Source organism: Chionomys nivalis, chromosome 4 (assembly GCF_950005125.1).
Source record: "Chionomys nivalis chromosome 4, mChiNiv1.1, whole genome shotgun sequence".
NCBI lineage: Eukaryota > Metazoa > Chordata > Mammalia > Rodentia > Cricetidae > Chionomys > Chionomys nivalis.
Window position 1 is genome coordinate 119,234,522 of NC_080089.1, and position 13,325 is coordinate 119,247,846.

General features: G+C 44.3%; 1 protein-coding gene across 2 annotated transcripts in view; it reads left to right on the forward strand.

Annotated features, from left to right (window-relative positions):
- Positions 1-11,923: 11,923 nt before the first annotated feature.
- Lars2 (leucyl-tRNA synthetase 2, mitochondrial) overlaps positions 11,924-13,325 on the forward strand; it is a 97,422-nt gene continuing 96,020 nt past the window's right edge. Inside the window, exon 1 of one of the 2 annotated variants that reach the window (XM_057767147.1) lies at positions 11,924-12,023. The gene's annotated coding sequence lies outside the window, so the exon portion shown is untranslated. Of the gene's footprint in view, positions 12,092-13,325 lie in introns of both variants that reach the window. The other variant, XM_057767146.1, reaches the window with a different exon arrangement.

Here is a 13,325-nt window from a genome sequence, read left to right on the forward strand (position 1 = left end):
CCGAGAGGTTACGATGGGTCGGGTCACGATTCCTTGGTCGGGAAGTCACAAGGTGACACACCTAGTTGTCTAGATAGTTTGGAATGTGAGGCAGGTTCCGCTAACAGATAACTCTCTATTAACAGTTAATTTGGGTGTGAGATAGGCTTGGTCAATAAGACTATTCTCAATACAATTGAGAAGTGAAGCCCTCTGCAAAAACTCCTCACGGCAGTGCTTCCTGTAAATTTTGGGGGGACACGGCTCCTGACAGACACATGCATGTGCACGCATGCACACACACACAAATAAATAACCAAATAAAATTTAAAAGTTTATTGGTGCTCACAGGGTGAAACACACACCTACACAAACCAAGCCTGTTTGGAACACCTGAGGTTTGCTAAGCAGAAACCTTCAGAATAGGCAGCAACACCCCTATCACCTTCCCTTTTGCTTGTGGGGAGGACAGCTGGCTGTATGGGATGATGGCCAGGTGACATGCTTGTTGCTTTTTCAGACATTTTACTCCTTTTATTCAAGCAAATCTGTGCAGCAGGCACAATGAGAGGCAGTCTGGCTTTGGTGTGTCAGATCTTAGACTCTGGAGCCAGACAACATTGAAACATTTCACAGCTGTGTGGCTGTGCTGGCTAGTTTTATGTCAACTTTACACAAGCTGGAGTCGTTTGGAAAGAGGGAACCTCAATTGAGAAAATGCCTCCCATGCCAGGTGGTGGAGGCGCACGCCTTTAATCCCTGTTCTCCGGAGGCAGGGACAGGAGGATCTCTGTGAGTTTGAGACCAATCTGGTCTACAAGAGCTAGTTCCAGGACATGCTCCAAAGCTACAGAGAAACCCTGTCTCAAAAACCAAAACAAACAAACAAACAAAATACAAACAAGAAAGAAAGAAAAAATGAAAGAAAGAATCAAAGGAAGACAGACAGACAGACAGACAGACAGAAAGAAAGAAAGAAAGAAAGAAAGAAAGAAAGAAAGAAAGAAAGAAAGAAAGTGCTTCCTACAAGGCTGGCCTATTGGCAAGCTGATGGTGCATTTTCTTAATAGTGATGGTGTGGAAGGACCAGCCTGTTATGGGTGGTGTCACCCCTCAGCAATGTTCTGGGGTGTATAAGAAAACAGGCTGAGCAAACCTTGGGAAAATAGGCAGTAAGCAATACTCCTCTATGGCTTCTGCTTCTCTTCCTGCCTTCAGCTTCCTGCCTTGTTTGAGTTCCTGCCAAGACTTTCTTCAGTGATGAACTGTGATATATAAAGTATAAACCAGACAAACCTTTCCTCCCCAATTCGCTTTTGCTCATAGTGTCTTATCATAACGATAGCCTCTCGGTGCCCCCCATTTCTGCAAACTGATGGTGGTGACACTGTCCCCAGAAAGTTGGACGATGGTTCTTTTGTTCTACCCAGAAGAAATCATGGCAGGCCTCCGGTATAACAGGAACTGTTCCTACAAGTGTTACAGCCCTCTGTTGGTCTTGCAAGTGTTACAATCCTTTGTTCAGCCCTGGGCAGTAACCAGTATTAGCTCTCAGCCTGTGGTCTGAGACGTTGGCTCTATGACTTGGCATCTCCCTGGAAAGCTTCTGGTGACCAGTGCCTTTAGGTTCTCTTCTCTGGATCCTTGACCACTCTTACCCTTCTTTAGTCATCTCTCCACTCTCTCCTATCATTTACTTCCACATCCTTTCTTCCTGGCTTGGTGGCCCTAAAATGGCTCAGTCACTCCAACAGATGGTGATGGCCTGATCTCTTCCATAACTCAATGGCTTGCTGTTGAGAGGACTCAGGATACCCACCTCTGAAACTGATAGCTGCGTGGGACCCAGTGTGCTGCCCCGGTACTGGGTACCAGGCATGGTTGGGGTCACTCAGGTGTTAACATCCATTTTTGAGCAGTCACTAGGTGGGTCTGATAACTGGGCTAGTGAGTGACACCAACTGGTCTTAAGTCTAAGGCATGCCTGCGGGATCTTTATCGATTGGGCTAGCAGCATTTCAGGTAAAAATGTCCACTGAAGTGTATTTGGGCTTTTGCTTTTCTTTCCTTTCCTTTCTTTTCCTTCCCTTTCCTTCTTTTCCTTCCTTTCCTTTTCCTTCTCTTATCTTCTCTTCTTTTCTTATCTCTTTTCTTTCTGAGACAGGGTTTCTTTGAACCTAGCCTTGACTGTCTTGGAACTAGCTCTATAGAATCAGGCTGGCCTCAAACTCACAGACATCTGCCTGCCTTGGCCTCCTGAGTGCTGGATTTTCTTTTCTTTTTATGATCTTTTTGCACATGTCTATAAATGACCTCAAAAGAAACATGAATACTATCAATTTTGGAGTCACACATCAACTTTAGCAAATTGATAGTCACAAAAAAAGAATCTGTGATTACGGGAATCTACTGTAACTCTATGCAACAAGATCACACTCAGCTGGTATGGTGCCACGTGCTTATAATCACAGCACTCAAGAGGCTGAGGCTGGAGAATCTAGAATGTTCTGGGCAACACGGTGAGACTCTATCTCAAAAATATAAAACAAGGGCCAGCGAGATGGCTCAGTGGTGCCCAATTTGACAATCTGAGTTTGATTGTTAGGACTCACATGGTGGAAAGAAAAAATGGACTCCCAAAAGTTTTCCTCTGACCATCACATGCCATGGCAGGCACACCCGATACAAATAGTAAATAAATGTAGTAGTGATAAAGCCTAGACGCTGTTGGAAGAGTGGGGGGAAGGAAGGAACACCTAGACTGGAGGATTATAACAGGTACAGGATACTGTGGAGGGACATGGAAGGTGCTTGAGAGGACAGGCAACATGACTTCTGTGTGGGAAGAGGGGAAAGGGCAGAGTCTATATCAGTTGAGTAAGTGGGGATAGCAGATAATTTCACTACAATGAACAGAAAACTCGAGATGTGACTTACATAAGAGTTCTTATTAGCGCTTGTCCTGGAAGCTCTAGGAACAATGTGGGTTTCAAGCAGAAATTGATTTTGCGATCATTTCATGGCAATCTTAGCAGGTTTCCCATTCTGTTCTAGATGAGGGTGGGGAGGAGGGAAAGAGATGGGGTGGGAGAAGCTCAGGCTTCATAATATGGAATACAAGAGAGACAAGAGACAGGGAGAGAGGCAGGAACACCTAGATAAGAGAGGAACTGAGAAGGCAGGTTGGAGGCTGTCGGGAGTCTGCTCTGCTATCATCGTGCGCCTAACCACTGCTCCAAAGCCTGGTTGCTAGGATATTCATGGAACTACAGGAAGGGAAGGATCACAGGATGGTGAGAAGTGAGGATATATGGATGGGAGATATACAGTGGTCGAATGTCTTAGAAAAGAAATATTGGAAGAAAGGATTTTTTCCCATTTGTATTCTGTGGCAGTCTATTTCGGTACGGAGAAGGAGACAACGCCAGCCATGAAGTTTGAAAAAGGACTAACCCTTGCGTCAAAAGAGCCCTGGTTCGGATTTAAGTCTCTTAACAGGGTGAATCATGAATTTTAACAGTGTTGATCAAATCACCTTGAAGAACTCCACTTCTTTATCTGGGAAAATCTGATAAGCATGATGATGAGTCACGGTTATAGTCAAAACAGGTCTTGACAGCCAGGCGAGATAGTGTATGCCTTTAATCCCAGCAATTGGGAAACAAAGGCCAGCGGCCAAACTCTGTGAGTTTGAAGCCAGACTGGTTTACAGAGCAAGTTCCAGCCAGGGCTACATAAAGAAAACCTGTCTCAAAAAAACCAAATCAAACCAAACCAAAAACAAAAACAAAGCAACAACAAAAAAACCCCAAACCATGTTTTGACTTCCTTGTGATCTATGTGTAGTGAGAATTCCTTTGACTTTTTCCTCACTGATCTAGTTTCTCAGTATTCCTCTCCTAAACCACATTATAATCTAGTTTTCTAACGAAAACGTCTTTGGGTGAAAATCACTATACCAGAGACCGGCAAGATGGCCCGAGTTGGAGCTCCAGAAGCCATGTAAAGGCAGAAGGAGAGAACCAAGCCCACAAAGTTGTCCTCTGATCTCCACAGGAGTGCTGTGGCATACGACCCCTTCTCCCCACATCTATTATCAAAGACAACGGAGACAACCTGAGGCCCAGGCAGCCTCCCCTTCTGGTCAGAAAAAGACCTGCTAACTGCCTGAGTTGAAGTTTCCAGACAAAAAGCCACAACTACTTGAAAGATTTTATAAACTTGCTTGAATGATTGTGGGGAACTAGAATATAGAGAATTATCTTGGGCTGTCTCAGCCCCTGAACCAGCCTGTCTTATGTGTGACCTCATGTTCTGTGACTATCAGGGGGAGTCCTTTGGGAAGGTACAAACAGGCCCCTTACTTCCCATGTCCAAATGCCATCAGATAACATTCCAGGCCTATAGCAGATTTTCCCATTTTACTGTAACCCACTTCTAGTGTTTCTTTTGGTATATTTGAAAATTGTCTTGGTCTTGGTTACTATGCTGGAATGTGATTTTTGGGATAACCTGGATCTGTGTTCCCTGACACAGTCATTCATATTTGGCTCTAGAATAAATCACTTTTTATTTCCTTTGAGGTGAGACCTTTGTATTTTACTTATATTTATTTATTGCATTGTCAACTATCTCATAGCTCAGTCTAATATCTTCTGGCCTTTGTCTCATGGTTTTCTATATATTCTCTTTGGGCACCGTGGGGAGAAATTAGTAGCAACCCGCTTTTCCTTCCCAGTTTCCACTTCCTAATTTCTCATGGAATACAGGGAAAGGAGTGCTGGATTACGAGTCAAGACTCTGATAACAGGCAGAAGAGGAAAGGGGCTGCTTCACAGACTAAGGCAAAAGGGGAGAAACAAATATGCAAAAGGCAAGTTAGTCATTTCCAGGTTTCTTTCCTTGTAAGGCAGGAGTGGGCATCAGAGCAGAAGGAAATCATGGATTAGTTGACCCTGGATTATCTTAGGTTGCTTCTTTTGTGTGAAGAGTAAAGCAGAGAGAAGGAACTTTATCATCAGCCCAGTTTCCCTGGGACTGTTGGGAAACCTGCCCATTCTTTCTCAAGTCCCAGTTTCTCAGGTCGACTCAAGAGTTTTGGTTTCAGCTTGGTGATCTGGAACTTTGGTGCCATGATTCCACCTGGCCTGGGACTGTTGAGAGGCTTAGAGCAGACTGATAGCTTCCAGTGGTTTTTATTTAATGACGGCGAATCATTCCTGTGGAGTCTGCAGAGAGGAGTGCTTTCACTTTCCAAATTTTCATAAAATACATATGCATACAATTTACCACTTTAACCATGAGAGGGAAGCAAAGAATTCCATCCCAGGCCCTTTTACCTTTCGTTTTGAGATTGGGCTCATTAAGTTGCCAGGCAGCCTTCTGCCTAGGCTTCCCAAGTATCTGGAATTATAGGCATGTACCACCACTCCTGGCTTATTATAATTATTTTTACATTTTTCATTGCATTTTTCTGAAAAGGTCTTGTTATATAGCCTTAGCTGGTAATCCTCCTGCCTTAACCTCAGAACTATTTGAAATACAAGTATGTACTACCATGCCTGACTTCCTTATCTTAAAAAAGAAAAAAAAAAAAAAGATGTAACACACTCTGCACAGCTAGCAGCTTGTCTCTTTTATTTAATAATGTATCTTTGCAACATGATCTTTAAGAGTGAAAGGATTTACTTTCATGCCACTGTCTTTGATGTAAAAATAGCTACTTTTCAGAAAAGCAAGTAACTTTTAGGAAAATTCCACTTGAAATAATCTTCGAAAAATGTCAATGTTAACTTTACTTCATAAGAGAACAGAGAGGTTTTGAAGGAGAATAAAGATGGAGGTTATATGTCCTTTTCTGAGAAAAAGGCACTCTGGTTATGTATGAATGCAGGCCTTAGGAGGGACAGACCTTCTCTTCCCCTCTATTCTCCTAGACCCAATCCCCCAGTCTCCTCCCTAGCACAGCAACAGAACACCAGCTGCAGCCTTCCTTCCCCTTGCCCGCATCTCCTGTAGGTCCCACAGACCATCCTTTCCTAACCTCCCACTCCGACTCATCACTGTTTCTCGGCCTCTGTACCTAGCAGGCACCCCCTGATAAACCACAGGCCATCCGAGCCAGAAAACCAGGTAGGCTGACCAGCAGCAGATCTTCTCCTCTCTCTGTTCTTCCAGACCCAATCCCCCCAGTCCCTAGCACTGCAGCACAACACCAGCTGTAGCCCCTCTCTCACCCCTGCCCACATCTCCTGTGGATCCCACAAACCACCCCCTAACCACCCTTGTGGCTTTGCCCCAGATCCCAACACCAGTAGGTAACCCCTGCTAACCCAAGGGCTGCTTTTCCCAGGGCAACAAGTAGGCTGAAGGCAGGCCCATTCCTCTCTTATTGCTCTTGAGATCTGACCCTTCCCCCAGTCTCATCCCCAGGTCTGTAGCAGAAACGTTGAGTTTCCATCTTAAACCTGCCAGAATGGCTAAGATCAACAAAACAAGTGACAGCTCATGCTGGTGAGAGTACGGAGCAAGGGGAGCCCTCCTTCATTGTGGGTGTTGTGCAGCCACTGTAGAAATCAATATGGCGGTTCCTCAGAAAATTGAGAATTGATCTACTTCAAGACCCAGCTATACCACTGTGGTGGTTTGACTAAAAATGGACCCCACAGGCCCTAGGAAGTGGCACTATTAAGAGGTGTGGCCTTGTTGGAGGAAGTGTAACATTGTGGGTGGGCTTTGAGGTTTCAGATGCTCAAGCCAGGCCTAGTTGATGACTGACTCTTCCTTCCTCTTCAGATCCAGATATAGAACTCTCAACTATCTCTCTAGCACCATGCTGCCATGGCAATAATAGTCTAAACCTCTGAGCTGTAATCCACTCTCAATTAAATGTTTTCCTTTATAAGAGTTGCTATGGAGCCAGGCAATGGTAGCACACGCAGGGAGGCAGAGGCAGGCAGATCTCTATAAGTTCAGGGTTAACCTGGTTTACAGAGTGAGTTTCAGGACAGCCAGAGATACACAGAGAAACCCTGTCTTGGAAAAGAAAAAAAAAAGAGTTGCCATGGTCATGGTGTCTCTTCGCACCAATAGAAATCCTAGCCACTCTTGGACACATACCCAAAGGGCACTCCAAACTACCACAAGGACACTTGATCAGCTGTGTTTATTGCAGCTTTATTCATAATAGTCAGAAACTGGAAGCAACCTAGATGTCTCTCAGTAGAAGAATGGACAAAAAAAAATGTAGTAATTCACACCATAGAGTACTACTCAGCAGTTAAAAATATGACATCATGAAATCTGCAGGCAAATGGATGGAACCAAAAAACAAAATCACCCTGAGTGACATAATACAGACCCAGAAAGATAAATATGGTTTCTATTCACTTATAGGGGATATTTGGCTTTAAGTAAGTGATAACCAAGCGACACTCCATAGACCCAGAAAGGGGGATAGGTAAGAGGAAGGGTCTGGGGTGGGGGGACACAGGGGTCTCCCTGGGAGGGGGAAATAAAATAAATTTTATGGGTGGATTGAGGGCAGTTGTGGATGGGAGGTGGGCATGAGGTGGAGGGAGAGATTGCAGGAAGAGACAGGTGGAATTTGGGGGGCATTTGGAAGTGGTGTGGGAATCTAGGGCAGAGGAAACCTAGTGAAAAATATGCCAGGGCAATGGAGGCACAGAACTTGTGGAAGTAGCCAACCAATGTCTCGTTTGACCTAAGGTCCACTCCCGGAGAAGGAACCTATACCCAACACTGCTTGGGTAACAAAAAACCAGAGACTAGATAGCCTAAAGACTTGGTAAAATCAAATACGATTGGTCAAAAAAAAAATCACTCAATGATTCCTAATGATATTCTGCTATAATCAGAGGTTAGTGCCTTATCCAGATATCATCAGAGAGACTTCTTCTGGCAGCAGATGGGAAGAGATGCAGAGACCAGCAGCCAGACATTAAGTGGAGAGAGTCTAAATTGGAGGGTCTCCGTTAAACCCCTTCTCTCAGAGCTCAGGGAATTCAAGGAAGAGGAGGAAGAAAGATTGTGAGATCTGGAGGGGATGGTGGATACTAAGAACAAGGCCTCTTATGCAAGGCCCATAAGAGCTCAGAGAGACCAAAGCAGCAAGCACAGGTACCACACAGGTCTACACCAGGGTCTCTGTGCATATATCATAGTTATTAGTTTATTTGTCTTAGGGTTTCTATTGCTGCGAGGAGACACCATGACCACAGCAATTCTTATAAAGGAAAATATTCGCTTACAGTTCAGAGGTCCAGTCCATTATCATCATGGTTGGACATGGGGATACGCAGGTTCATGTAGTGTTGGAGGAAGAGCTGAGAGTCCTATATTTTGCAGACAACAGGAAGAAATCTGTCCCTGGGTGTAGATTGAGCAAAAGAGACCTCAAAGTCCACCCCACAGTGACACACTTCCTCCAACAAAGCCACACCTCCGAACAGTGCCCCTCCCTATGAGTTTATGGCGATCAATTACATCCAAACTACTATAATTTTATAGGACTGTGAGAACAAATGGGTCTCTGACTCGTTGCTTGCTCCTGGAACTCTTTTCCTCCTGTTGGGGTGCAGTGTCCAACTTCAATATAGTTTTTGTATCATCTTATATTTTATGTTGTCTTGTTTGGTTGGTGTCTCTTAGAAGCCTGTTCTTTTCTAATGAGAGACAGAAAGGGAGTGGATCCAGAAGGGTGGGAGGTAGAAAGGAGAGGGGTGGAGGAGAGGGAGGGAGAAACTATAGTCAGGATATATTATATGAGAGAAGAATCCATTTCCTTGTTTTTTAAATTTTATCTATTTTTATTTTATATGCATTGATGCATTGCAGGGTATTTGATGACACTGTGAACTCAAGTTTGTGTTATTTACTGGAAAAACCGGCTTCTAGCTGTGGTGCTGCTCAGCCCTAGCACATGCCTTTAACCCAAGAATTTTCTGCTTGAATATTGTCAACAGGATTAAATAAAATCAACCATAGGTCAAGAAGCAACACAAGCAATTTGTTGACAGGAAAAAAAGCATAGAGAGTAGTAGAAGTCAGGAGGAGAGAGAGAGACAGAGAGAGAGAGACAGAGAGAGGGGAAGTAGAAAGAAGGGATATCTCATTGGAGGAGTTTTTTGGTTTTTGTTTTTTCTTTTCTTTCTTTCTTTTTATTTATTTATTTTGTATTTTTGAGAAGGCAGGAGAAAGCTCTCTATCTGGGACAATAGAGGAGGAGGAAGCAATTGGGTGCTTTTTCTGTCTCTCTGAGCTAGCAGGTTTTCACCCCAGTATCTGGCTCTTGGGTCTTTATTGATAAAATAGAATTATAGAGACATTCAAAACAACACTGGTGTCCTGCTTGTACGTCAGTGTAAGGGTGTCAGTTCCACACAGTTGTTACAGACAGTTGTTTGCTGCCATGTGGGCACTGGGAACTGAACTTGGATCCTCTGGAAGAGCAGTCAGCGCTTTAAACTGCTGAGCCAGCTCTCCAGTCCAAGAATCAATTTTTATAAAAGGGGAAAAAAAGAGTGGTAAGTTCATCTGCTGGGCAGTGCTTCCATGGTAACCTTACATTAAGCACCCCATCTTGGTGGTAGAGGGGTCAAGCAATCTGGGTTGAAATCCTGGCTCTCCCATGTGCTAGGTATATGACCTCAGAAAAGCCGTGTCCCATCATCTTCAAAGTAAGGGGATTAGGTTGCAAGTTCTATTTCTTATATTCTTGCATTTTCCAATTTGGGAACAGATACCAATATGACAGGCCGAAGACTAGTGTTTGTTTGTTTTTTGGTTTTGGTTTTATTTTTTGTAAGTGGACCTTTTCTGTGTCACCAGCCAGTTCCCAAATCATAACCCAGAGACTTATTAATTATAAAAGTGTGACTGATAGTTTAGGCTTGTTTTTAACTAGCTCTTATAACTTAAATTATCTGATTTCTGTTAATCTACGTATTTCCACGTGGCTCATGGTTTTACCATCCTCCAGCATGTCTTGCTTACTCTGTGTCTCCTGGTGACCCCACCTTTCTTTTTCCCAGCATCCTCTGTGTCTGGCTGTCCAGCCTATATTTTCTGCCTAGCTAATGGCTGCTTAACGTTTTGTTAAACCAATAAAAAAGCACCTTGGAAAAGACACATTGACACATCTTCACAGTGCACGAAAAATTATTCCACAACAATTTTTAGACAAGGTCTTACTATGTTGCCCAAGCTGGCCTGACACTCATTGTGTAACTCAGGTTGGCTTTTAACTCAAGGCAATCCTTCTGCCTCAGTCTCTTGACTACTGGGATTTCAAGAGTGAGACACCAACTTTGCTTTTTTTTTTTTTTTTTTTTTTTTAATTTTTGAGACAAGGCCTTGCTTTGTAGCTCAGGGTGGACTTGATTTCCAGGCTTTCTTGTCTCAACTTCCTAAGGGCTGACATTACAGGTTTTTTGAAACACACACAGATCCCAGATTTGAATCCCAAACCTTTCATTAACTTGATTCATGGCCTTGGGCAAGACAACCAGCTCCCTTGGCTTCAGTTGTCCTGATCATTGTTGTTTTGAGAAAGGTTCTCATGTAGCCAAGGCTGGTCTGGAACTGTATAGGGAAGGGTTGCCTTGCATTTCTAACCCTCCTGTCTCCACATCCCGAGTGCTGAGATTACAGGCTTGTACCACTACATGTGGTTTATGCAGTGCTAGGTTCTTGGCAAAGCACATCACCCACTGAGCCTCATCCCCAGCCCTGAGCCTCTGGTTATATATTTGTAAACTGAGAAAGCTGCATTAGTGCCCAAAATCGCTCACATTCTAGTACAGTGAATCGCAGGCTTGATCTCAGACAAGCTCCTTTTGAAATGCAGGCTCTGAAACAGGTTCCCAGAGTGGAACCTGAGATTCTTATTTGTGGCTGGTTTCCAGGTAAGGTTTGATAGTGTTCTAGAATAAAATGGTGTTTCAAGCTTTCAGGTATCAGGAAGCTGTTTTTTTTTTTGGGGGGGGGGTTCAGTCTTGGGAATGGATAAAAGGTCCCGGTGTGTCCCTGGGTGGCACACAGAATGTAAAGTTTTATTCTGTGGGAGTGTGCACACTTGCTGGCCTCCCTATGGACTCCACTCATCTATGTAAGAAAGTTGAGATGGAGACTACACAGTGATGAGATGGATTGTTTATGGAGGTACAGTTGTTTATGGAGGTACAGTTGACGTCAGCCTTGAAGGAAAAGATGGCTCTCAGACATTGTTTTTGACTCTACTGGACATCAATCATTTTGCGATATTATCAAATCTCAGTATTCTGGATTTCTCGATGTGTTCTTAGAATTGTCCCTTAAAAAGACAGAATTTCACCATTGCTCCTTTGAAATTCTTTAATTATAGACAGGCCAGAAGTGCTTGCTGCGATGTGTGCAGGGTGATAGCGCACATTAAACTCTTAAGCAAAGTGTTCGTTTAGGCAGCTTATTTTCCTGTCTGCCAGTATACTTCATTCCTACTCTCCTCTGGGCTAGGCAATTCTCCTCCTGGACTTACATCATCTGATATGATGGATGGAAGAGCTCCAAACATCACCAGGCCCACAATGTATCAAAAAGTCGGACAGCTAAGGTTCAAGCCCTGACCGTGAACCACTCCAGAGTTCTTTTTACCACATGACGCCTTTATCCTTTAGCATCTCCCCCGTTTCTGTTACAATTGACGCCTTTATCCTTTAGCATCTCCACCGTTTCTGTTACAATTGTACTAACACAACTACCAGATAATAATTTGTACAGTCAGGAAAGCCTGCACAGTGGACGAGCCCGGGGCGGGGCGGGGCGGGCCAGGGGGCGGGGCCAGGGGGAGGAGTCAGCGCCTCCGTTCAGACATCGCATCCTTCCTCCCTGGCTCCGCCTCTCCTGTCTTTGTCCGCGGTCTCAGCTTCTGATAAAGTTGTTGTTCTGCTAACATGGCGGCGCCCATAGTGACTCGCGAGGCTTCGTTCGTGTAATGCTTTGGGGAGTGAGGCAGAAGGGAGCTGCAGGCCAGAGCCTGTGAGCAGGTAACCCGCAGCCGGAGGACGAGAGGCAGGCCCTGCTTAGCCCCAGTCGCTAGGAGCAGGAGGTGAAGGTGCGGACTGGCCCCGGCAGTCCCTGAACCTTGCAGTTTTCCAAACCCGGAAAAGCTTCGAAATTCTAGTATTCAGGTTCTTTCAGCCTTGGACCCTGTTGACAGCTCCGGACTCCTGCTCGGAGAAACGCACATCTTCACACGACTTTATATTTAAATTCTCCTCTACTCCTCGCCTAACCTGGGTCCCTAGATCTTCGCTCCGGAGTTGAGGCTTTGAACCCAGTCAAAGATCATGCAGTAGTATAGTACATTTGGGGGCATCCACAGTATATTAGAACCTGCAGGTCCTCAGAAGTCATCTGGATCTACCACATGGCTCACAGCTTTAGAGAACGCGGAGTGACAGATCGGAAATAACTTGCCTGAGGTCCTGCAGGAAATTAGAATTAGCATCTGCTTTTTAACATTGTGTTTTGCAAGACATGTTTGTTGGGGTGAGGTGTATGTTTACTTATTTATTTTGTTTCTTTGATTCCGGGTCTTGCTGTGTATTCCAAGTTGTTCTAAGCTTGATAGGTAGCGCAGGATGGTCTTGGACTTAGAATCAGCCTTCCTGCTCAGCCTTCTGAGTGTTGGGATCATGGGCATGCACCCAGCTTCCTGACCTGACTTGATTTCCTCCCGTTTTTGGAAACTGTTTTATGAAGCTGGCCTCGAACCCTGTAATTCTCCTGCCTCTGCCTCTAATTAGGTTTCTTGAATATTCTTTTGGGAGCACATTGGTGTTTTATGTGCTTCTCCTTTGTCTTCTAGTTCTTCACCTGTTTCCTACTATTGCTTTAGGTTTCCCTATTTATGATCATTTGGGCCCATTTCTCAGGTCCCTCATATTCTCAGTTACTTTAACCTTAAGCCCCACTTAAAACGAGATCAGTTCAGGGCTGAATTGAAAGAGGAGTCTTAGGGGAGAGGGCAATGCTTTGGAAAGACAGAAGAGATAACATTTCAGCAAGTAAAGAAATAAGATGAGCCAGCTCTAAGGAAGAAAGGGTCCAAGCTGGTTGTAAATGTGAGATGTGAGTCACATTTTTTCCACTCATTGTATCCACAACTACCCTCTGCTAAAATGGCTGCTCTTAATGCCAGGAAAAGGCAATGCCTATTAGGACTTAAATGGAGAGGAACTTGAAGTGACCCAGAACTATGCATAGGCAGTAAGAGAAGAGAATAGGGTTGAAACTTAGAAGTCTCATAGGCACAAGTACAGCCATTTGTTTCTAGTATGTTCTAA